The sequence below is a fragment of the Carassius auratus genome, linkage group LG28B (assembly GCF_003368295.1).
Source record: "Carassius auratus strain Wakin linkage group LG28B, ASM336829v1, whole genome shotgun sequence".
NCBI lineage: Eukaryota > Metazoa > Chordata > Actinopteri > Cypriniformes > Cyprinidae > Carassius > Carassius auratus.
In genome coordinates, this window is record NC_039293.1 from 4,755,612 (window position 1) to 4,783,534 (window position 27,923).

Below are 27,923 nucleotides of genomic sequence, written 5' to 3' on the forward strand. Positions count from 1 at the left end.
GATTAACTGCCTCAGGTGAGGGGAAAAAAGGAAAGGGGAGGAGAGGAAAAAGAACAAGAGCAGATGATAGAGAGAGAGAGAGACTGTAGGTGGTTAACCTCTTTGACCCGTGGTGAGTGTGCTGCATATTAATTAGACGAAAGACAGATAGAAAGATAGTACAAGATAGAATGATAGAAAAAACACTACAACAATGGAACGACAGAACGATAGAATGGTACTGACAGAATGATAGACCAATAAAATGACAGAATGATAGATAAAATGATACAATGGTAGACGAATGGAATGATACAACAATAGAACTGAATGAAATAATGATAAATAGAACAATACAACGAAAGAATGATACAATTTAGAATAATACAATGATAGAAGGATACAAAGATAGAACAATAGTTAGAATGATACAATTGCAGAATCATATAGAGAACGATGCAATGATAGAACGATACACTGATAAAAACAACAAAATGATACCATGAGAGAACGATACAAATAAAACAATGATAGTTAAAAAATATGATAGAATGATACATTAGACAGACTAAGGAGGGAGGCTCAGAGCAGCTGATCGATCATCTGTCTATTTATCACGCATTCTTTCTGTTATCTATTCACATCCTAATAATATTAGAATTTAAAAAGCTGATTTCTATGTCAATATAAACTGTCATTTATTCCTGTGATCAAAGCTGAATTTCCAGCATCATTACTCCAGTCTTCAGTGTCAGGAATCATTCTACTGGGTTTTGTTGTAAAGTCCCCGTTCTTCTCTTTACAGGAGTGAATGGGTTGTGCTCAGGATGAGGTTTTTTGTGATCGTCTGTGCTTCTGAGACTCTCAGAGAGCACAAAGAGAGGATTATGGGTAAAGATAAGACTATCAGTGGCCATTAACCATCACCTCCTCTCTGTTCAGCCACACACACACACACACACACACACACACACAAACACACACCTCTAAACAATCACTGAATTATTAATTGTTGACACAGTTCAGCTGCTGGCTGTTATCAGCATAACTTGTTTTATGATTTAAAAATATATATTTAATATACTTTAAACATGTTAAATTTGTTGTAAACAGTGAAGCTATTTTTATTTTCTTAATTGGAAAGTAAATTGAAAATTTAAGTAATTTTTTTTTATTTTTTTTGTAAAGTGAAAATATATTTAGTTTAAACCTTCCTATAACAAAATATATTTCAAAATGTATTTCCATAAGAACAAAAGTGGATCTGGATAAAATGGATATGCAGTTGTTTATCTGGGATCAGGTGACAGAGAATAATCACCGTTATTTCCTTCAGAGAGAGATACTTCTCAAATCTACAGAAGAATTTACTCTAACTGACACAGCATCTATTTATATTCACCTCATTCAGCCTTAGATGTTATTTCTTCCTTTTTCATATCTCTAGAATATTAAGTGTTATGATGCATTTGCCCTTTTATGAAACAGAAATAAAGATTCTGGGATTTTCCTCAAGAAGACAATAGAACGCATTCAGCACCTCTTTATCAACATGAAGACTGTCTTCTGATCCTAAATCAAAAATCAGTGACACAAGAACAGCTGATATACAGTAAGAGCGAGAATAGAATAGAAACATAAATAAGTGTATGTGATTTATTTAGCTATTGTTGGGGGACAAAGTAGAGCCAGGTTGTGAGCTTAATCTGACAAATCTTTGAGATATCCTCAATTGACAATACAAATAAATAAATGATATATAAAAGAAATTAAAATAATGAAATTTCTTGATTTCCAAAGCATTTAAACATCATATAAACCAGGATAAATTTACTTTAAAACCACCGTTGCATAAAATACAACATATAAGTTTTGAATTCAAGCTAATTTGAATCATCCTTTAAACCAGGCTTTAAACCAGTGTACTTTTAAAACAATATTGCATAAAAAATAAGAGACAAATATTTATCTTAAAATGACATTAAAATGATTTAAACTGGGGTAAATTTACTTTAAATGCAAAACTGCACAAAACAAAAATTAAATGAATTTCAGACTAAGCGTTAAATAAAAAGAATTAATTTCAAATATATAAAAATAATACAAATGTTATTAAAATATAAAATATTATTATATCAATAATGAAATATGTATCTTAAAACAATATTAAACATTATTTAAACCAGGATAAATTTACTTCAAAAGAAAAAAAATATGTAAAATATTTAAATATTTATCTTAAAATAACAGTAAAATAACATTAAACCAGGCTAAATATACGTTTCAAAACCAAAACTGCATGCAATAAATATATTTAACACCATTTAAACTAGAGGAAGTGTGCCTTAAAATCAAAACTGCACAAAATAAAATACATAATTATCAAATCTTAAAATAAAAAACCTTAAAATTTGTTTTAAAAAGCAAAACTGCATATATATATATATATATATATATATATATATATATATATATATATATATATATATATATATATATATATATATATATATATATATATATATATAATCTTAAAATAATAATAAAGCTAACAATCAGTCCTCCGTGATGATTTCCTACTTGAGCTTCTCTTTTTTTTTTTTTTTTGAATGAATGAATGAATGAATGAATGAATGAAGAACTCAAGTGAAGTGAATTCTTGCTGCAGTTCTTTAAAATGTCAAATTCCCTTGGAGCACCAGAATCTATTCATTCATATCTTTTGTCAATTTTGATGTGCTCCACTCTTAATTGGAAGTGATTTTTCAAAGCTCTCCAGGATGAATGAAGTATTGCAGCGTTCCCCTCTGTTCTCCACACACAGAGACAGACAGACAGACAGACGGACGGAGGGAGAGAGACAGCGTGAGATGATATTAGCAATGTGTGTGTGCTTGTGGGAGGTCAGAAAATGACATGGAACTTTCAAAGCTCAGAGTTTCCATGGATACCAGAACTCGGAACGCTAGAGAGTGGCATTTTGGAATGAATGAGGGGAACGGCGGGAAAGATAATAACAGCCCCGGACAACGAGAGGGAGAGCCAGGAAACGCTCGCACGAGAGAACGACTTCACCTACACCACACGGGACACACAACCCTCACACACACACACACACACACACACACACACACATGCTTGGATGAAACATAAGGACCAGAGTAAAGGCAGCTCTTCAGACAAGAACAGTCACAACCAAGATATCTATCCATCCATCCATCCATCCATCTAGTAAAGATAGTTAAGGTAATCTGCTCACAGTATATTCAAAATGCATTTTTACAATCTGATCGTCATAATCCATTCTTCAACATGAGACGACAGAAGACAAGAATTAATGTCTTCTGACACTTTAAAAAGAGATTTAATTACACACAAAGAACTAATATTGGGATCAAGGCTCGTCATGCATGACGTGATGGTTTTCATTCTACATCTGATGAGATTGAGGATGAATCTGAGATGATCTAAACACCTGTACGGAAGAGATAATCCCACACTCATTCCACATTCAAAACATCAGAGACGCAAATATCCACCTGTGCACGAACCAACACATTCAGATTCACACTTCATGCATGCATAATGCTTGGTTAAAAGGAAACTGGGGGTCAGTATAAATCTTGCTTATGTTCATGTGTGTCATTACTGGTATTAGCCTTTTGGACCTTACAAACTTAAGAAGATCAAGTACTTTTTGTGTAATCATGTCAGAAAGACGTAATACATTTGAAAAAGTATTTTGGTCAAGATCAGGCAAACAGAATGGAAAGACTAAATGGAAATGGAAGAGTACAGACGATCTGGACCATTTGGTGGTTTAAAATGCTTCAAATTATTATTTTTGTTTTCATCAACATCAACATGCTTAAAGTTATTCATGACTTCAACAGCTTTAACATTTATATTGTTTAAAAAAAGTCTTGAAAAAAAAATGGTTCCGTAAAACCTTGATTCAGACGGTTTCACTTAAAAACCTTGACTAATATCACAAGTGGTTTTCAGTGAGGAAATAAAAAGTGACCATGTGACCCTTTTAAAAGCAATCCAGTGTGCTGTTTTCTGTCAAGGCGGCGCTGAAGGCTGCCGTTCAAGTGTGTACTCCATCAGTCACAGTTCACTCAACACGTGAAGTTAACACGTCTGAGAGAGCAACAGGAAGAGGAACTACAATCAATCCACAACCAGATGAGCCTTGAAACATCTCCCAGACAGGTGTGCAGGTCACCGAACGGCTGCTGAGGCGATGGACTGGGACGTGTGACGAGTTTAACATTCAAAATCACAGCAATGAGTGTAATCACATCTTTCACCTGTAAGCTTCACCTTCACTTTGAATCAAAGATGTCCGTCAAATTCACTTTATTCTTCAACTCACCAACTTGGTAGTATATTTGCATTTGGGAGATGCTTTTAAACAAAATGACTTACATTATGTATATATTTATCACTTCATGCATTGCCTGGGAATCAAACCCATAAACTGTGTCTCAACAGAATCATGATCATACTATTTATGATAGAAAATATCTTCAAAAACCATGTTTCCCATCTAAAGGACCAGGACCTTCACAGGAATTAAAGATAAATCTGGCCCAATATTCAGATTATTAGTGAACAGATATGGGTTTATTAACATAAACTATTAACTATTACCAACTATTAAAGGATCAAAAGTACCAAAAATGTAGAAATAGATAGATAAACTGATATACAATAAGCATATATGAATAAATAAAAAATAACATAAATAAATAAATAAATAATATAATAAACAATTAATATATTAATTGTAATGAAATATAATAAAAAACAGATGTGATTACATAAAAAATTTACATGAACAAAAAAAAAATCTATGTATATAATAAAACATAAATAATAAACAAATAAATATTTAAACATATAGCTAAAATCCAGATGAATAAATACAAATATTAATGCAAATCGAATATATATTAAGAATAAATCAGCAATAAATAAAATTACTAAAACAGATTATATAACATATTATATTTTTGATATAAATTATACAAATAAATGTATTAACAAATAAAATATATATTAAGAAATATATATATATATATATATATAACATTACATATTTTTTTATATAAATTATAGGAACAAATAAATATATAGATATTTGAACATTACTGTGTGACTATAGAGACAGAGAGCAGAATTATGAATTAAAATATATAAATATTAAATTATATTATACAAGTAAGCTGCTCAGCGAAAGTATTATCTTCACAGACAAGGAGCAATGAGAAATGCAGCTCATTTTCACAAAATTATCTAAATTATAATCGAATGTACAAATGGTATTTAGCAATTAATTCTGGAGTCCAGGTGAACTGAACACTTTGATTGGGAGCTGATTTCTAATGCTGTGGTTCTGTACGTTACATCATGACACTAGTGTTTGTGTCCCCGCTAAACTCCCACTGTCACATCTACAATCTTCCTCTCAGTCTCTTTCCATCTTCTCTTCCTGTGCTGTTATGAATGTCCTCCGGCATGGAGGAGAAATGAATTAAACATCAGAGTGTTTGTCAGAGGACGAGATGTGTGTGTGTGTGTGAGACAGAGAGAAAGAAACCCGCAGGTAAGGTGCAAAGTCAAGTAAAAGCTCTTTCTAGGGGGTTCTGAACACATAGCGTGAGTTTGACCTCTCTCATGCTCTCTCCTCTATCCGTCTTTCAACAAACGCTTCCTTCGATCTCACTTGCACTGCTTTCCTCTGCTCTTTCAGACGGGGAGAACTAACTTAAACTAGTGATGCTACTAACTTACATTTACCAGTTCGTATTACTGAAGCTTCACCAGAAAATAAAGCCACTTTTTACTCTTTTGTTATGTAAATTAATAATAAAGAAAATGAAGATTTACAGTCAAACTGAAGCAATAATCACTCTCTCAAATAACATTTACAAGCATTATTTATATAAGTGTTAATTTCAGTTTATTACAATGTGGTTTCCACAAAAATATGAAGCAACTGTTTTCATGTTTCTGGAGCAGGAGATTTCTGAAAGATCATGCGACACTGAAGACTGGAGTAATGATGCTGAAAATGCAGCTTTAAGCACAGAAATAAATCACTTTTTTTTAAATATATTCACATAGAAAAAAAAAGAACCTATTAAATCGCAATGTTTAACTTTTTATTTAGTTATTCCAAATTGTTTGCTGGTATTGTGTATTAAAAGAAATATCGAGTTTGTAGAGTAGCTAAGTGCATTTCAAATGCAGCTTGACTCTAGTTTAACTACTTAAAGAGAAGAAATCATTGAAACGGAAGACCCAAAAGCATGGGAGGCGTGTGATGGAGGAGAGAAAGACCGATTATAGAGAGATGGAGAAGAGCAGAGAGGAGTGTGGGATGGGTTTTCCTCCTCGGTGGAGTCATGCTGCTCTCTCTATGATGTTTTGGGCCAGGAAAACACCCACACACACACATATGCAGAGAAACACAGCAAGGATTATGCAATTTTCTGCCGCCCATGCATGCCGTAGGTTCCTCCCCTCCTCTGCAGCACCAGCAACAACAAAAAAACAAAAAAAACTGCAAAATCCTGATTTAACACCAATTCTAGAGCCACCCAAGCACAGATGGGTGGAGAAACGGAGTCAAAAGAGCTGTCAGGTGTTTATCATTGGACAAACGCTTTAAATGCAAATTAACTTACAGCACTGTTGCTATGAAAGCCTTTCCTGCCATGGGATAAAAAATAAAATAAAAAGGCATCTGCAATTTTTCCCCCTCACAATTCAGAGACATAAGTCAGAATTCTGAATTTGTACATCTCAAAATCTGACTTTTGTTCTAATTTTGTGACTTGCACTTCTTAAAAATGTACCTCTCGCAAATCTTTTTTTTTTTTTTTTTCAGAATTCCAAATTCTTGTATTTATTTATTTCAGAATTCTAATTTTACATCTCACAATTCTTTTTTTTCTCAGTATTCTACGTTTAACACTCACAATTCTTTTTTTTTTCTCTCTCTCAGAATTCTGTTTACATCTCACAATTCTGTTTTTATTCTTCCTTAGAATTTTAAGGTTACCTCTTAGAATTTAGTTTTCTTTCTCAGATTTCTAACTTCACATCTGACGATTTTTTTTTCAGAATTCTAAGTTCACATCTCACTATTTTTTTCCTCAGCATTCTAAGTTTATATCTCACAATATTTTTTTTTCTCTCAGAATTCTAACTTAACTTCTGAAAAAAAAAATCTCAGAGTTCTAAGTTCACATCTTCACATGTTTTTGTTTTCTCTTCTCAGAATTCTAAATGTATATCTCACAGTTCTGTTTTATTTATTTATTTATTTTTATTCTAAGCATACCTCTCGCAATTATTATTTTACCCTTAGAATTCTAAGATTTATTTTCTTCTATTATGGAAAGGTAATTGCAACTTTTTTCTTGCAATATAGCAAGAATAAATTTTGGGATGTAAATAAATAGTAAAAACCACCCCAAATCTTTATGATCTTTAACTATGAAAGTGGGTACAGCTCTGAAAGCATCTCACACACATCTGCTCTTCAAGATGCATTTCTGTCATCAAATTCAGACAGTGTCTGTGTGGATCAGAGATAAAAGTCAAGGAGATTTTATCCCTGATCTGCATAAGTCAGACATTGTAATGCGAAGAGTGTTTTAGCCTCATCAATAATTCAAGAGACATTAACATCTGTAAAAAAGGAATGAAAACAATCACATAAGAATCCAAACATGCACTTCTTCAGACACAATGATTCTTAATAGGCCAGAAACACACATAAACACAGATTTCCTCATGCTTAATATCTGATAAAACTTTTACTGAAGCTTTCACTGAAATCTGATCCAGGTTACCTCATTTTTCTGTCCTCACTAAAAGCTAAATCCAGACTGACTAAGGAGATGATTTAGCAACGTTTAGCAAAGTTTCAGCCAAGTGGAAACATGCAGTTAAGAGGAGCACCTATGGAACGGACACTCATTAACATGATCTATCACTACTCATTGTGTTATATGAGGAAATGCGTCACTGCTGCTCATCCACAGCTGAGTTTAAAGACCAGAGGAGTCTGAACCAAGGTTATCAGCAATTTAATTCAAAAAAATGTGTGTGCATTGGAATTATAGCTAATATAATATTGGATGAAAAACTTTTATTAAGCGAAAATAAACAATTATGTCTTGGCAACTGCCTGATATAAGTTTGAGCAGAAGCACTAAAATTACTAATGGGAAAGCTTAAAAAAATCAGCAGTATTTAAATAATTCTATATATATTTTAATATATTGAAATATTTTTGTTAAAAGAACTAATATCTAAAATAAAATAAAATATAAATGTCATATGGAAAACTTTAAATAAAAATTTGTGTCTCCTCAGCAGCACTAAAAATACAAATAAAATAAATAAAAAAATGCACGAAAAATGAAAAAAAGAAAGAAAAAATAGTAATATTTAAATAGTGTTTTAAAAATAAATAAATGACAAAACAAAATTAAATGAAAAATACAAAAAAAATTAAAACTGAAAACATAAAAATAAAACCTAATTTAAAATAATAAGAAGAATCTGTAATAGTAAATAAATAACGCTTAAACAACACTGAACATTCTCAGTGTGAAGAAATGGACAGCTATCAAACCCTCTTAAGTGCTTGAGATGACAGAAGATCAGCAGTGATTGTGTGAGGTCGACAGCACACGCTTCAGTTTAATCTCACTATACCCACCTATTAAATACGTCTGGGTCAGATAACAGAGTCTCAATGATGGCGGTTTCATCTCTCTGAACAGCATGGGAGCCTTCCTGCTGATTCTGTTGTGCTTTTATAAGAATATTTTGTCTTTCTGACTGACGTGTGCTTCTGCTGTTGTTTACTTCCTGATGGATCTTTCTTCAGATGATGTCAGTGTGTGTTTGTCAGAGACGCCCTTCTCCAGGTTTCACCCCATTAAGTCATGATTGAAATGATGACAGACGTGACACACTATTTATAATCCTAATGAGTCGTCTCAGCTTGGCAGATGAGCTAAAGGCACCGCGCTCCTCGCGCAACCTCCAAACATACGAGTATTAAGTTCCTGAACTTACAGCACGCACACTAGAAATCAGAAACCTCAACATCTGCTCCACACCTGCTTAACACCAAGACTAGCAGATTAATACGGTTCATAGTAATGAATTATTAACATGACTCTGACAATGATTTCTTTCCTGACTGAATCAGAGGTTGTGAGTGCACTGCACAGTACATGCTTCATAGTGTAGTAGTCACTGGAAGATTGTATCATTTTACTGACTCGATCTTTCAATTTTGTGCAGCAAATTGAACAAATCAAAGTCCTTCCATTCATTTCAGTGGAGTTACATTAAAATGTTATGATAGCCCAATAGCCCAAATATCAACTTATGCGATCATATTCAGTTTCAAAACATAAAATAAAATCTAAATATTCAAACTGTTAATAAAACATTTTATCATAAACAGCTAAATTATGAGTCATATTCATTGTAATTTTATTAATTTGTCTTATGGTTGAACCAAACTTAATGAAGCAACTAATAGTGTGGTATTTTTTTTTTTTTACATTTAGCTTATTAGTGCTGAAGCTGCTGAATGTTGTTAAAGTGTTCATATGATGTTACTAAAAATAACGTTACTTCATGTTTTTGGTGTAATGAAATCTGTTTATACAGTGTAAGGTAAAAAAAAAATCACACATTATTTCCCACATACTGTACATTATTGTTTTTCCTCTAGGCCCCACATTTCTGAAACGCATAGTTTTTTTACAAAGCTCATCAGTCTGAAAGGTGAGGTGTCCTCTAATTGGTCAGCTATCCAGTGCATTGTGATTGGCCGAATGCCTCAAGCGTGTGACGGAAATGTTACACCCCTTACTGTACTGTGATGCGTGTCTTGGTCAGAACACCGGCAAGACAAGACAAAAACTAAAACCCATTACAAACGAGCCATTCCATGCATCCAGTGGGGATATAATTACGGGTTATAATGACTTATACTTTGTTTTTACATAAAACCATGTCTGCATCGTCTTCATGCACTGAAAAGTGTGACATCATATTCCATACCATATCATATATTTGAATGGAACATATACGTTTGCTTCGAACTGGAATATCCTGTGATGTCCACTTCGCAGGGCACTTACGTTCGAATAGAACAAACATCTGAAGCCATAAGAGAAACATATCAAATGTGCAGAGCAGGGGGGCACGAGGACTGGAATTCCATATAACCATATAACCATGTATGTGACCAATTAAAATCTTGAATCTTTGAGAAGTTCAACACTTCTCAAAACTTGCGTTTGAATTATCAGTGGCAAATCCTTTACATATGTAAACGTACTTACAGACTTTGAGTCAGAAGCACCAGCATTGTAGTCTTCTCTCCCAGGATCAGGAAACACATTGCAAATAAAATAAAATGCATTGCATATATCTAAATATTTGGGTTGAACAGTGGATGGAACAGTGTTGTAAATACAACTTAACCACTGATTTCTAGTTGTGTCATCTTTTGGAAGGCCAAACAAAGTATTTTCGATTTCACCTCTTCAAAACATGGCGCAGGCGGCAACAGCGAGAGTCAAAGCTATGCCTTCTTTCTTTGCGTGAACATTTTGGTGGCATTTTGCAAATCGTCCCACATAGTGACGTACAAGTTACTTAGTTTAAGTTTAGGAGGGAGTAGATGAGCCTTATTTTTATAAAGAAAGACACTTTAGTCTTTGAAGAACAGCTTGTAATACTCCAAAGAGAAAGGAAAAACTTAAAATCGCATCATAGTACGACCCCTTTAATATCGTAGCTGCTTTAGGTTAGTAACTGGTGAAATCCAGGGGGAAGTTTATTATTTACACACAAGCTCAATTTTGAGGCACTTCTGAAGTGTTCAAATGCCCTTTAACCCGATCTCACCATCACATCATAAACAAACATCTCCAAACTCTCCCTAACTAAGGTTTCTCTGCTCACATGTGTCTGAGATCAAACCGCGTGCCATCAGACGCTGCACACTCTCTCAGGACGACTCCTCGCGGGGAGAACGCGCCGCCATTAAAGCTCTCCTTGTTTCTGATCAATTATTTACATCGCCCGCGTCCCCGTAGTGTTGTCACGATACGAAGCACATCAAAGAGCGTCGACGCGACTCGCTTCTCCTCCTGATGAGCCCATGGTTTTGATAAAACATTCCATTGAGGTATCAAACGCTCAAAAGTTCAAAAACTCGACACGAAGGGCGTCGCGCATACTGCATCTGATTTAAACCACTGTTTTGTGGTTTTCCTGCTAAATAAAGACGTGACGCATACATTTACCTGTGTGACCCTCGCTGAGTCTCACAGATTTGTGCTCGTGAATAGAAGTGCATTACATCTTAGGGAAGCACAGCTTTGTTTCTTTTATCCAAACGAAGTCAGCAATAAAATGCAATGCTATTTTTCCACATACGCAGTTTCTGATGTTCACTGCTCCCTACTCCCTTAGCAGGGGATATCCGTTAAAGTGGACTTTACTGACAATAATCGCTCATTTGGAAAACCCTGGAACGTCATCAAAGGAATGCAATGATGGGGTCATGCAGATCGTTATATAACAATAAATAAATATTGCAAATTATTTTATTTCAAAGTTAAATACATATAAAATACATTTGTGTATCTCATGAATATAGTCAAAATGTATATGTTTAGACTCTTAATATTGTTGTGCGCTTTCTTTCCCACATGCAGTCTCAAAGTTTACTCTCCTGAAGTAAATAAAGTAAAATAAAACATTACAGAGCCTCAGCTCTTTCTCCCTGGTTTTACTTCCTTGCACCTATTAATAAAAGACAAAATGCAAATGTAACATTCATCGCTATAACCATTCATAAATACTCAAATTTGTATAATAGCATGTATTGCAACCCCTCCATTGAAGAGTTGAGATACATGTTTTTGTGACAGCATAATATGGATTTTATCTTTTTATAATATTTTCAATTAATTTCTATATTAAAATTGGGATATACATTAGTCTAACTGCATTTGAACAGACAAATTTACACTAAATACCACCATAATTTATATTACTAAACATATTTAATAAAAGGGTTTCTAATGTTAATTTTACTTACTACTTCACAAAACATTATTTTGTGGGTGTTTGTCTGATTATTGCATCAATCTGTAGTTTTGGTAGCAAAATCAAAGAAAATATGAGCGAAGCGAACAACACTTCTGTTTTTTGGCATCTCCTCATCTGGAGTTGTTACTGTGATAAATAGCTGCTGCTAGCAGGAAATAATACAGTATGACAATGAGATGCACTGTTCAAGCTGAGCAATCAACAACACAAAGCAGACAGAAAAAGGACAGAACATGAAGAAAGCATTCAAGGCCCTGCCCCTTACTGTCCCGCTCTGAAGGCATTCGATCCACCGCTAACATCCCATAATCCACCTGGTTCCTCAATAATGCAGCACAACGACTGGTGCAGTAAATCACGGGCTGGTCCAGGGTCAGTCAGCGGAGGTGATTGTGTTCGGTCACCGCAGGCCTTGACTGAGATCTTATGAAACTCATTCTCAATATCGCTGTGACCGAAGCAGGCAAAGATCTTCCCGTTTTCTCTTCATTATAGCAGAAGGTCATGGAACAGCAAGGCGGCCTCCTCATAAAACAAGCACACACATACGATGAATGAAATCACCTCAACGACATATTTTGATGGGAATGTCAGAGAGATTGGGAGGGGAATCATAAACTATAGGAAGAAAAAGAGGTACAAAGCTTCCGAATGCTCAATGAGATATTTAAAGTGACAGTGCACGCCAAAATGAAATTGTCTCATAATATAGGCCTAGGTCACTTGAAATCTGTATGATGAACTGTTCGCTATATTCAATGCAGTGTCAGCTTAGTATCATTGAGATACTATTATAGTTCATAGTCATATTTTGAATTTTACATTTTCTGTTTTCATTTTCATTCTTGTTCTCAAATTTCATGAAAAGGGTGGTTAACTTTTTTTTTCTTCTAGGCTCAATTATGTTTATGGGGTGCAGTCTAATGTGTTAATGCTTCGGTTAAAGAAAAAAAAAAACATTATTTTTCACATCATTTTCTTTTATTCCACACTGTTCTGTCCCTTCTCCTATAAACCCACTGATCATTTCCTGCTTTTATGAAGCCCCTCCCTCATAAATATGGAATGGGCTCAGATTGGTTAGCTGGTCCAGTGTGTTGTGATTGGCTAAACCGCCTGTAGTGAGCGTCAATCACACGCATGTAATGTATATATATATTTTTTTTTTAATTTTTTTTTTATGATAATTCAGTTTTTTAATTTCAATTTTTATTGTTCTTTTAATAAAACAAATTTGACCCTGGACACAAAACCAGTCATAATTGACATTTATACATTATCTGAAAGCTGAATAAATAAGCTTTCCATTCTTGTTTGGTTTGTTAGGACAATATTTGGCTGAGATACAACTGGAAATCTGGAAAATCTGGGATCTGAGGGTGCAAAAAAAAATAAAAAAATCGAAATCCTGAGAAAATCGCCTTCAAAATTGTCCAAATGAAGTTCTTAGCAATGCATATTATAAATAAAAAAATAAGTGTTGATATATTAACTGTATGAAATTTACAAAATATATTCATGGAATATGATCTTTACTTATTATCCTACTGATTCTTGTCATAAAAGAAAAATTCATCATTTTCACCCATACAATGTATTTTTTGGCTATTGCTACAAATATAGCTGTGCTTCTTATGACTGCTTTTGTGCTCCAGGGTCACAAATACAGCTCACTGAGCAGAAGTGCATATATTGTGGGTCTGTTCCTTATGGAGACCTATCATACGACTTCAGAAGACTTGCAATAAGATACATTATGATGCTTATTTAGTCTTATATAAAGCTGATCGCCATCCATTTTTGTTGCATAGGCCTACGGTCTGGTCCAAAGCTCAAAGTCAATCATACCGGTTTGGACTGACATGACGGTGAGTAAACGTAAATGAGTGTCTCATTCTCTCCTCTCCAGATATTTTTATGCAGTGCGAGTGGTTGAGACACAGACGCAATCTTAACACCGCTGAGATGCGCCGATGATATCCGAGCTAGGTCAGATTCCCCTTCAGGCTCAATCCGTTTTTCCTCTAAAAGGTGAACGCAGTGCGTCGTGGGACGGCGTGCTGCATTAGAGGAGTTCAAGAGGCGCCGCGACTCTCTTCCCCCGCGAGGTTTGCGTCTTTCAGGAAATTACCAAGTGATATACCACATAAACGCTGATGCGCGCCAGTGTTTCCTGCGTCACGATGGGGCTTGTGCTTCAGATGTGCTCTTTACGCTCGGATGTGTCGGCCTGATGGGACGCTGTCAGAGGAAAGCACCCGTCTGTCTCTCTGGAGTCCCACTAAGTGTTTCTGATCTGACTGTGGGCTGACGCTTGTGAATAAGACAACAGATTCAGCTCAGCATAAGGTGTGAGAAATCTGTGATGCATCATTTCCACAGTGTCAGCCGAGGAAAGCCTTGTGGGTTTTCCTCTCCTTGTCTCTCACTCTTTCTCTCTATCTGCTGGTATCAGTCTCTTTTTTGCAGTCGACTTTCACTCTTAACAGCGATTAGCACTCAAGACAGAGTTTCCTGACAGAGTCCATTTACAGACTTTATAACAGACACGTATCTCTTACAGAAGGACACACAGACAGATGTTCAGATGGACAGACAGGTGACATAAGATTCAAACAACAGGCCTGAGAGCAGGAGGAGAGACTGTAAGTGATGACCTAAATCACAGACCATAGAAAAATGAACTTTTTTACAGCTTTTCTCCAACTACAAGTCCAGAAAATGTGAAAGAAGTGGTGAGATTCCGTATGTTCTCCTCATAAATGTGACAAATGTCAACATGTGTGTGTTTTGGCAAATACGATTCATAAGAATTATACAAGAGGAAGCAGTTAATAACCGTTAATAACATGTGACTGTATGCTGGCACACACAGGACAAGAAAACTACAAGAAAAGAGTCGGGAATAAAAAGAAGCCTGCACAAAACTTCCTCAGGGATATAACTTGTGGATGAGAGAAGAAAACTAAACAGACACAAGTGTTATGAAGACAGAGAGGTCACATGACTGTCAGATGAAGGTCGTCTGCGTAACGGATGTGTCTCCAGTGGTGCATTGGCAGGTAATTGTCTTTTCCTCCCCGTTTCTTCAGCCGATTCACACACACACACACACAGCATACACTATTGATCATGCCGCATGTCAGCAACTGAAAGAACCACAGATAAATCCTCCAATCACTGTTTTCCCACAAACCCCTGCTCCAGAGCCAGTTCTTCGACACCTTAATCAAACAGAACAAATGAAGACTCTCTGTTTCTCAGAGGACTTTTCTCAGAAAGACCGCAGCGCTGGAGTTTCAGAAGAGATCTCAGTAATTGCTCAAACTGTGCTCGGATTAGACAGGATAATGAAAACTGAATCACAAGACTCAGTGTGAACTGAAATATTTCTCATCAAATGATCTGAGCTGCTCCACATTCATTTTACAGCTCTAGATTCTTACTGGATGATGACCAGTTACACATTTGTTTATATTTCTTCTTATTGGTATTCATTAAAAATATAATTTCTATATTATATAAAATATATACAATTATAGTAATACAAATAAAATCTATGATCTAAGAAACAATGCTATTTAAATGAAATCTAACTGAGATCCTTTCTATCACCTGAGCAATGCCCGAGTGCTCACATGCTCCTCTGAGAGGCCTGTTCTCACACAGAGGTGAGCTGTAGATGAGAAGGCCATGAAGACGTCATGTAAGTTCAGGGCTTGGACTGGTTTGTGCAGCAAGGAGTCCGGCACTAGATGAAATGCAGTCGATGACTAAACTCTGCTGAAATCACAGTCAACCATCAGAAGACGAGATTAACACACACCTGCTCGCTGAGGGGTAGATGAACCGCCGACTCAAAACACACACACAAAGAGATGCTGCCAAACGACTAATTAGCAAACAATGGACGGATGAGAGCCAGTGTTAATTTCGTTGACGAAGACTATGACGAAAAATATTCGTCAACTAACCTTTTTCACGGACGAAAACTAAATAAAAACTAAATAAAAAGTCAGATATGATGACGAAAAACGTGACGAAATATAACTGACACTTTAGTCAACGAATAAAAATGAGACGAAAATATATGGGCGGGACGAATGGAGAAGAGATCCAATCAGAGCGAATCTTTGAGGGTAGGTTGATCTATGCAGAAGCAGCCGAGCCATTTTAAAAAGCCGCGGCAAATGCAAGCGCCACAGCTAAACAAACGCAGCAGCAGTTACACAGAAAAGAGAACAAAGATGAGTTTGCAGAAATTCGCACAGTTTCGAGGACGTTTTCATAACAGTTAAGTTGTTTACACAGGGAACTACACTGCGACCTTTTGAAATGCCATTGCGACCCAAATTTTTATGGGGTCGTAAATGTATCACTGATTATTTTTGTACCTACTTATGTGTAATGCTATGTTTTAATATAAGCATTTATTAAAACAGAAATGTGTAAGAATACGTTTTATAACGTGCTCCAAGCATTCAACACATCAAGTTGGCTTCAGCCCCGCGCTGCGGGAAAGTTGAACTGAGCAGAGCAGCTGGTTACTCGCGTAACACTGAACCGAGCTCTCTTTCAGGACGTTTGCGTCCTCCTGCACCTGAACGAACAAATACAAATCGCATTTTAAATAAACATAAGAAAAAGAGCGAAAAGTGAAAGAGCTCAATTCAGCAGCGCGGTGTTCAGGGAGCAAGCAGAGCCGCGTCTCAAAGTCTTCTTGCTTTTGTACCGACAACAAATACATACTAAATATGTCGAAATACCCGTCTTGGAAAGTGTGTTCGAAAAGGTCTGTAGTAGTGTCTTCAGTGAAAGTAAAGAGTTGGAAAGAAATCGGATGTGTATCTTTATAACGGATGCATTTGTCTCTTAAAGTGACCGCGCCTAATTTACTAGCTCTGCTGTCAGTGTCTTTAATGTATGAAAATGAAAGTAAATCACTCACTGCTCTTGATTAAATTACTTTGTAGTTTTAACAAGAATTTATCCAAAGTCAATCCAAAAATCAGATAGAATAGATTATATTGTTTTACTAGTGACTAAAAAAAAAAAAAAATGATTAGGGACCTGAGCATGTTTTGCTTAAGTGTTTCTTTCTTTAATTGCTAATGCAACCTTTTCACACCACAGACTGAACCAAATTAAGCATTGCATCAGACATTATCAAGATGAATTTGTTGTTCTGACACAGTTTAACCCTGAGTTATTGTCATATTTTATTACCAATTTCTAAACTACAGCAGATAAACTGTGATATTGTAAGAAACGTTGAAGGTGTCTGAATACATTTTGGTTTGATTGTGTATTTTATTTTACAGTGAAGACTATGCAGTGCTATTTTAAATGAACAAAAACAAACTTAAAAAATGTAAACTTTGTGTAAATATCACAAATAAAGAAATATAATGAACATACAATACAAATATAATATAGGTGGTTGTCTATTTCAATAATACTGTACTTCATCTTGAAAGAATGTCATTTGCATTGCATATCATTCAGGACGAATGCATATCTTTTTCAGAGAGCATGTATATTTTTCATTGAGAGCAGGCCTTATGTTTATTTTATAAATACCATTCCATAACAGACTGATGGAAACATTTAGTCAAGTCAACTAAGTTGACTTTGTTCTACTAAAAAAAAAAAACTAGACTAAGACTAAAAGACTTAAGACTAGACTAAGACTAAAACTCTTATGATATTTAGTCGACTAAAACTAGACTAAGACTAAAACATTTCAGATGACTAAAATGTGACTAAAACTAAATGGTGTGTTATTCAAAAGACTAAGACTAAGACTAAATCCGAATTTGCTGTCAAAATTAACACTGATGAGAGCCACTTCTCCAGCAGCTCTGCTGATACCTGCCTTATTTCTATTAGCGCTGAATCATATTTCCCCAAAGCTCTGCAGAGATCAGAGAGGCCTCACATTCGTGAAATCATACTGACACAATGTTTTCATCAGCGCTTGCTCAATATAATCACGATCTGAAACAGCACTAAGATAAGCTGCCTGTCAGTCAAATGTATTGATTCCTTGATTCATTAGCAAATAATAATAATAATAATAAAAGCATTAATACATTAATAAAATATCCAATCAATTCGCCAACAAACCAGCCATAAACCAATAAATGGACACTAAAATGTAATCAATCAATCAATGAGCATCAACCATCAACTAACCATCCATTAATTTGCAATTAATATAATATAAATATTATAACAATTTTAATACATATATAAAAATAAATTCAATAAGCACCAACTGATTTTGGCTCACATTTAACAAAACGCACCAATTCATCAGCTCAACAAATTATAATATTTGATAAGACCAAAAAAAAAACCTTTTTAGTGAAGTGTTGGCCTTCTGGAAAGTATGTTAATTCACTTTACATGTGCTCAGTACTTGGTAGAGGCTCCTTTTGCTTTAATTGCTGCCTCAGTTCAGTGTGGTATGGAGGTGATCAGTTTGTGGCACTGCTGAGGTGGTCTGGAAGCCCAGGTTTCTTTGACAGTGGCCTTCAGCTCATCTGCATTGTTTGGTTTGTTGTCTCTCATTTTCCTCTTGACCATACCCCATAGATTCTCTCTGGGGTTCAGGTCTGGTGAGTTTGCTGGCCAGTCAACACCATTGTCATTTAACCAACTTTTGGTGCTTTTGGCAGTGTGGGCATCTTCAAAAAGCTGGTCAGCAGAAGGAAGGATGAAGCGATCCAAAATGTATTGGTAAACGGGTGCAGTGACTTTGGTTTTCAAAAAACACAGTAGACCAACACCAGCAGATGACATTGCACCAATCATCAGAGACTGTGGAAACTTATCATTGGACTTCAAGCAACTTGGTCTTTGAGCTTCTCCACCCTTCCTCCGGACTCTAGGACCTTGGTTTCCAAAAAAACTTGCTCTCATCTGAAAAGAGGACTTTGGACCACTGGGCAATAGTCCAGTTCTTCTTCTCCTTAGCCCAGATAAGACGCCAGATAAGATGTTGTCTGTGGTTCAGGAGTGGATTAACAAGAGGAATATGACAACTGTAGCCAAATCCCTTGACATGTCTGTATGCCTTGACCCCAGTCAATTCCTTGTGAAGTTCACTCAAATTCTTGAATTGACTTTGCTTGACAATCCTCATAAGGCTGCGGATCTCTCGGTTGTTTGTGCATCTTTTTCCTTCCACTCAACTTTCTGTTAACATGCTTGGATACAGCACTCTGTGAACTCCCAGCTTCTTTGGCAATGAATGTTTGTGGCTTACCCTCCTTGTGAAGGATGTCAATGATTGTCTTCTGGACAACTTTTTTGTCAGATCAGCAGTCTTCCCCATGATTGTGTAGCCTAGTGAACCAAACTGAGAGACCATTTTAAAGGCTCAGAAAACCTTTGCAGGTGTTTTGAGTTTATTAGCTGATTGGCGTGTAACCATATTCTAATTTGTTGCGATTTTTTGTTAAATGTGAGCCAAAATCATCACAATTAAAATAACCAAAGACTTAAACTACTTCAGTCTGTGTGCACTGAATTTATTTGATACACAAGTTTCACAATTTGAGTTGAATAACTGAAATAAATTAACTTTTCCACAGCAGTCTAATTCATTGAGCTGCACCTGTGTGTGTGTGTGTGTGTGTGTGTGTCTATGTGTATATATATATATATATATATATATATATATATATAATACTGAATGGTTTAATACAAATAAATATATATTTTTTAACTAATTAGAAACTAATTAAATTTGATTCATTAAAGAAAAAAGTTGTATATTTTCATCATTAGACCCAGTAAGGTGTAGTTGAGGTTGTCCAGCTGTGATCATGTAAACACAGGGTGATGGGGCTGGTAATGAAGGCAGTGTTTCTGCAGTCAGTAACACCGGCGCGTGTGGGAGGGGAATGTAATGATGGCGTGTCTGTGTTTTTATAATGCTGCTGTCAGGAAGAGCCACTGATCTCATTTCCTGCAGCGTCGGTGATGAGTGCATTCACTGACAGGTGAAACTCTCTCTCTGCTGCTTTTATCTCTTGAGAAATCTCAGGTTCCTATAGACATTTATGAATTTAATAACTCAACAATTATTCTGCGTCAAAATGGGAGTTGACAGATACCTCGATCCAGTCACAGTTATTAATATGCCAGAGAGGAAACACACTGGGATTCTAACAGCTATAGCAGATGTGTTGACAAAACTTTCTTTAACTCTATAGTCTAAACTAAACTAGAGACAGCAGACTGACCAATCACAATCAAGAATGCCAGAGAGTCATGCAATAAAATGTTTTATGCTACCGTTGAATTAAAACCATTTTCCCAATGAAAGTCTTTGGTGCATATGAAAAACTTTATTTATTAAATAAATGATTTAATGTGAAAAATTTCCCCTGAAACCCATTCTTCCCGATGTCACTAAGGCCACATGAATTTGACCAATAACCATTAACACTGCATAACATTCACAATTGTGTGTGTGTGTGTGTGTGTGTGTGCACAGCTCTGTGTAAAACTGTGAAGGAGACACTCACTCCAGCACCAATCCCATCTCACCCCTCTCTGTGATGGAGAACTTTAATATACCTTCTGGAGGACTAATTTAATTTCACCTGATATTTCCATAAGCAGCTCAACCCCCTGCATGCGAGACGGAGAAATCATGAAGTTGATGGATCTCATCTCCTCTCTTGTCTCGCTTTATCTCCCCTCCTCTGCTTCTCTTTATATCAAACACAAAATGAAGTCTTCTGTCAATGGCTGGGCCGCTGGAAACAGTCATTAAGCTTCACCGTAACGAGACATTCAGATGATTCCTGTCTAAAAATAAACCCAATAAAGGTCAGACCTTTGCGTTTCATCACTGTCTGTTTTAAACAGCACATAACCATTGAACGATTGAATGTTTTCTCTCATATCGTCTTGTTTCTGCTCTCTGTTTTTTCTGTGAGTTTGAATCAGATGGTGTGTAAAGCAGCACGGAGCGCTTTAATACACTACAACTATCCTCGAGATGCTGCGATCTGTCTGAGAGACAAACACAGAGACTGATGGAGAGAGCATCTCTCAGGATCAGCGAACAGACGCTTCACATTTCTGAAACACGAGCTCCGGCGGCGAACAGGTCAGCAGATACTCCGCAAACTCACGGCTTTCATCAGACAGAGATAAAAGCGAAGAGGGAAACCACTACGCTTCAAACATCCTGACAAATCAGATTAGATCTCAAGTGTTTCTTCTGAATGGCAAAGGGACGAAGTGGGAAACAACTGGATGTAGAAAACTCAATACGAACTCAAGCATTTCTCATCAAAATCTTCCGTCTGGCTGCAATATATTTATAGTGTCTCTCTCCCGGTAGATTTTTGGAAAAACATCTGAGGAGAACTGAGAAATGAAGAATAACTCTGATAACTGATCTCTCAAAATGGAAAGAGCACAAAATAAAAAGAAAGAGATATCTACAATGTCTCAAATTGAGCCCAGATTTGCTAAGATACTAGTCAGACTTCAAAATCTTCTTTCTCCTAATAGATTTTAGGAGAAACATCTGAGTTTGATACAGAGACATAACTGAGGAATAATATGTTCCTCTGATCACTGTCTTGCAACAGATCAATAATGTCTCAAACTTTGCTCATATTTACAGAGACACCAAGGTCAAAAAATTTATATTTGAGCTGAGACATAACTGAGCAATGATCACGGTTTTGCAACATATGTTCCAGAAACACACACTGGAAATTAATTTCTCAATTGTTTCTCAATCAGATTAAATGGAGACGTTTGCTGAAGTCACCTCCTTCTCAGATGTTTCTCCTTACAAAAAGACCCTAGCAATCTACTCTAAAGTTTTCAAAGAGATCTCAGCCATGTCTCAAACTGTGCTCAGATTTATCAAAGTCAGTCTTCAAAAGTCACTGATATCAGTGTGAATTCAAACGTTTCTCATCAAAATCTTTCAAGATCAGATAATCTGGCTGCTATCCATATTTTCTTTTCCCTAGATAATTTTAAGAGAAACATCTGAAGAAACTGTGCTCAGATTAGCCAAGAGACTGAAGTCTGCAAACACCAACATCTCTCATTAAATTCTCTCACGATCTCACATCTGGCTATTTTCTGTCTCCATACAGATTTTAGGAGAAACATCTGACATGATACTGGGACATACCTCATAAATCAGTATTAAAACGTTTTACTCTGATTACTGATCTTTCATCATTAGATCAAAAACACTATCATTTCACAGAAAAATAACAAATGAGATTTCTTTAATGTATCAATTGTTTCTACTTTCAATGCGATTAAATTAAGACTTGAGCAAAGCACTCCTGATTATCAGACGTTCCTCCTGACAAAAAGAGCCCAGTTATCTCACGTGTCTCCACTAAAGTTTTAACAATCTCAAACAGTGTTTTCCTTCTTTCTATCATATTTCTATGAGATTACCTGGAGACTGTTACTGAATCTCCTGCTTCTCAAATGTTTCTCTTAAGAAAAGGACCCCAGTAATCTCATACATCTCCTCTAGAGGTTAACCAATAGATCTCCACAATGTCTCAAACTGTGCTCAGATTTACCAACCTGGGCTGACAGGTTTAATGAGAAACATCTGAGAAAATAATGAGACGTACATATAGAGAAATTCATTAAATGTTGAAAGATGTTTCTCTTGACAAAATAAAAGAAATCTCACACGTGTCTCCTCTAAAGCTTCAGAAAAGATCTCAAACTGAAGTCTGCAATCAAGTCAAAGATCTCGAGATGAACTCCAACATCAAAATCATTTGACAGCTCTAGACTCTTTTTATTCCTTCAAACTGAAGCTCCTGATCTTTGAAGGGGGAAACCTTTGAGAAATATTGTTTTCCTCCGGGAATGAGCTCCACAAACACTCAAACAGAAATCTAGCAGCGTTCAGATTCAGCCAGCGGTCAGCATGTGTGTGTGTGTGATGAAGAGGTTGCTGTACTCACAGTGTGTGTGTGTGTGTGAGGGGTGTAATCTCCTCAGTGAAGTCGTCCGCAGGGTATCTCCCTCCTCCTCTTCCTCTGATGAAGAGCTGCAGGAAACACACGGCAGTCTGGAAACAAGGACAGCACGGGAATGAGAGAGCGTGTGTGGGAGAACGAGAGAAAGGAAGAGAGAGAGAGAGAGAGTGATTGGTCTGTTGCTCCATGAGAGGGAGTGTGTGTGTAGATGGAGAGATAGATGATCTCACGTCAGACAGATCAGTGAACGTTAGTGTAATGTTTGAGCTGATGCAGAAACATATTCTGAAACAAATAGTTCTGGCTCTGAAATCACCTGAAGAAAAGATATATATTCAATATACCCACATAAAAGTTTGGGATCGCTAAGATTTTTAACAGAAGACTCTTCAGCTCACAAAGGCTGCATTTATTTAATTAAAAATACAGTAAAATCAGTTTTATTGTGAAATAATATTACTATTTTAAATAACTGTTTTCTATTTGAATATATCGTAAAGTGTAATTTATTTCTGTGATGTAAAGCTGTATTTTCAGCATCATTCCTCCAGTCTTCAGTGTCACATGAGGTCATTTTTCAGAATGATTTGATGAATGGAATGTTCAAAAGATCAGCATTTTTTTTTTAAACAGAAATCTTTTGTAACACTCCTAAAGTCTTTGCAGTCTCTTTTCATCAATTGAATGCATCATTGCTGAACAAAAGTATACATTTCTGAACAGTAGATGTGATTTTCTAGCATTTAGATGCGTCTCCGTCTGTGTGAATTTTTCCACCTGTTTTATCAACCGACAGGTAAAAATCATGCATTCTGATTCTGATCACTTCGTAAAGTAAGAGTACAGAGAGAATGACGGGAAAAGACATTACAAGAGAGATGAAGCAGTGTGAAAGAGGAATGTGAATGTGAGATTCCCGATCGCGCTCACACACACGCACGCACGCACACACACACACACACACACACACACACACACACACCCACCCACACATAGCCGTGTTATCATCCTAAATGGCTCCAAATTCAATTAAAAAGAGGAACTGCCAATTAGAGGTGTGTTATGATCCGAGAACAATGAAGTAACCCGTGATTCATCGGCTGGAGCTCCCGGAGGGACTCATCCATTCACACACACACCTGAACAAACATATGCATGTCTGCAAACACACTCGCTTGGCATTTACCTCTTTCTCAGCCGAGTCAGCCAGCCTGCGGCAAGAACACAGCGAGAAAACACACACACACATACACATACATGTTAGTAAACCAGACGGAAATAAACTCAGACAGACTCGACTTCCCGATTCTGATCTGTGAAATAAACACGTGGATATTTGGTGCAGTGTTGTATTGGAATCATTCTTAAATTACCCACAATGCATCTGCATGATGAACGAGAGGCCCAATGACAGATTGAAGATCAATTTTGCATCAGTAAGGCAAAAGAGAGTTAAATCTGTGACTGGATGGGGTCAGTAAATTTTTATTCTTTATTATTATTATTATTATTTTTTTTTAATAAAAAAATTAAAAATTATTCAGCAAGCATGTCTTAAATTGTTAAGACGTGATAGCAAAGATTTATATTGTAAGAGAAGATTTACATTTTGAATAAATGCTGTTCTTTTTTAACTTAACTTTTATTGCAGTTTAACCAAAGATATCTGGCAGAACAACTGTTGCCAACATTGATCATTCTAATAATAACTCATAATACCAGACTGATTTCTGAAGGATCATGTGACACTGAAGACTGGAGGAATGGCTGATGGAAATTCAGCTCTGCATCACAGGATTAAATTTGATTTGAATGTATATAAAATAGAAAGAAATATTTTACAACATCATAATATTTTACATGCATACATGCAGCCTTGATGAGCAGAAGAAACTCCTGTAAAAAAAAACATTGTTCTGATCCCAAACTTTATTATATATATATATATATATATATATATATATATATATATATATATATATATATATATATATATATATATATATACATACAGTACAAACTAAAAGTTTGGACACACCTTCTCATTCAAAGAGTTGTATATATTTTCATGACTATGACAATTGTAGATTCACACTGAAGGCATCAAAACTATTAATTAACACATGTGGTATTATATATGGAATTATATACATAACAAAAAAGTGTGAAAGAACTGAAAATATGTCATATTGCAGGTTCTTCAAAGTAGCCACCTTTTGCTTTGATTACTGCTTTGCACACTCTCTGCATTCTCTTGATGAGCTTCAAGAGCTAGTCACCTGAAATGGTCTTCCAACAGTCTTGAAGGAGTTCCCCGAGAGATGCTTAGCACTTGTTGGCCCTTTTGCCTTCTGTCTGCAGTCCAGCTCACCCCTAAACCATCTGGATTGGGTTCAGGTCCGGTGACTGTGGAGGCCAGGTCATCTGGCGCAGCACCCCATCACTCTCCTTCTTGGTCAAATAGCCCTTGATGCCTTCAGTGTGACTCTACAATCTTCATAGTCATGAAAATAAAGAAAACTCTTTGAATGAGAAGGTGTGTCCAAACTTTTGGTCTGTACTTTATATATAAATAAAATAAACTGAGAAAAAACTTAAAGAAACTTAAAAAAAACAGAAACACCGCTCCGCCTTCGCTCCGTGGCTAAAGTATTTCAGTATGTTTGAAATGTTATATTCATAACGTAGCCTATATAAAAAAATAAATAAAAAAAATAACAGGAGAGTTTCAAAGCGGCTTAGGCTATAGTGTGCAAACTTTTTTTTCCTACCACATGCCAAACTAATAACATGGATGTCAGCATTAATATAATTACTGTATTCTGCTGTGCAAATTTTGTTTGTGATGAAAATAACAGTTCATTTTTATTTTATCTACAGATCAATGCATTTCTTACAGATTTATGCTCATTCAAAATCAGATACAGATGAAGTAACACTGTAAGATTGCATTTCTTTGAATGCATTTTCGCGAAAGCGATTGCGTGTGAATGTGCTGTAACTGTTTAAATCATGCTTCGACCCGAAAATATTCAGTAAAAGGAACAGACAAACTCCTTGAGAACTAACCTATAACTTCCCGCTCGGCTATTGTCGTCATTGTAACCTTCTGATTTGAGAGATCCATCTGTATCAAGCTATAGTTAAATATGTTTAACGTGAATACTTGCTTAATATGCAGTTATATTAAGGGCCATTGGCATGAATTGTACTCGTGATGGAGCGGTGGTGGAGCGCTCTTGGAGCGAGTGAAAACCACAACGCTCCGACTTTTAAAAAATCCGCTCCTCGCTCCTGTCAAAATCACACCGCTCCACTCCACGCTCCGCTCCCACTCCGCTCCACTCACATACTCTGGTGTGGAGTAGTCGGGCTCGAATTGGCACGAAAATTCAAAATGTGACGTCATGTGGTGTACTTGGGCTTACAACCATACGCCACACCAGCCATTATAGTAATCAGCGGCAATAGTGTTTTCAAATGGACTCTGTGGATGGAAAGAAGCGACCAGCCTCCAGCACAATTCAGACACCCACGGACACTCCTCGAAGTAAAAAAAAAAGAAAAAAGAGCGTGCTCCTCTGCGCACTGAGAACGAGCATGAGACTGGCTGCAGTTCCTCTAACGGCCAATGGTGTCAGTAACGGTTAGAAATTTCAGAACCTACGGAATGCTCCTTTAAAATTATTTTGAAAAAATATATATATATATTTAAAAAACTTGAAATACAGTGTTCTAAAATGTAATAATAAACTGTAACTGGAAGAAAAAGCTGATTTGAGAGCGCTGGGAGTGGACTGAGGCTGGCTTGAACTGGTGGTGGCTGGTGTAGGTTGGTTCAGGCCGGGTTAAGCTGGTGGAGGTTGACGTGTCGTAGAGTGACATGGGAAGTAATTACTGACGAGACTCTGGCGAGGCCTCGGGCGGGAAACTGTGAACCTGTCGACTGCCTCGCTCACCGAGGAACACTGGATGTGCCCTGCAGCTAACGTCTGTCTGTCTGTCTCACACACACACACACACACACACACACACACTGGGTTCTTCTGCAGTTCAGCACATCATTCTCATGTTTCTCGACTTCTCAAAGAACTCCTCACTCAAATCTACAGCTGCAAGATCACTCCACACTTCCTCTCAAAGATTGGTTGTGTGGTCTATTGACTGTTAAACACTTACACACTGAAAAAAAATGGTGTAAGAAACCACTGTCAATCAGAAATCGCTAGTAAATTTCACAAACAGGACATAAAAAAATGTAAGTATTTTACCATAAAATATATTTCAGTAATCTTTCTTTTAATTACAGCTTCAAATAAATACATATGAAATTAAATCAAAATTTAAATATAGACAAAAATTTTTTTATTTTATTTTACTTTCGTTGTGTGTTTTTGTCATATAAGTTTTACTATAGTTCTGCTATATTTTTTATTTTAGTTTCATTGGCTGCAGAAATGGCCAGTGCTGTCTGTGAGCTCTCTCTCCTCCCTGCTTTCGTGTGTTCCCGTCCCGTCCCGTCCCGGGCTCATTTAGCGCTGATGGAGAGGTGTAAGAGCCTGCGGTCCAGCGCTCCATCAGGACAGAGATGTCTATTTCAGGAGATAATGTCTGAATGTTTCCAGCCCTCTCTGTCCGTCTGTGAAGATGAAATGTGTGTGTCTGCACTGCCTGCACATCAACTGAACACATTAATGATTCATCAAATTGAAATGTAATTAATCAAATTAATCATTGATCACTGGTGTCTTTTATATTGTCTTTTATTTCTGTTTC

General features: G+C 36.3%; 1 protein-coding gene across 1 annotated transcript in view; it reads right to left on the reverse strand.

The window, feature by feature from the left end:
• Positions 1-23,276, reverse strand: part of rbfox3b (RNA binding fox-1 homolog 3b) — a 219,293-nt gene extending 196,017 nt beyond the window's left edge. Inside the window, exon 1 of the mRNA XM_026240300.1 lies at positions 23,133-23,276. The gene's annotated coding sequence lies outside the window, so the exon portion shown is untranslated. The remainder of the gene's footprint in view (positions 1-23,132) is intronic.
• Between the last annotated feature and the right edge of the window lie 4,647 nt (positions 23,277-27,923).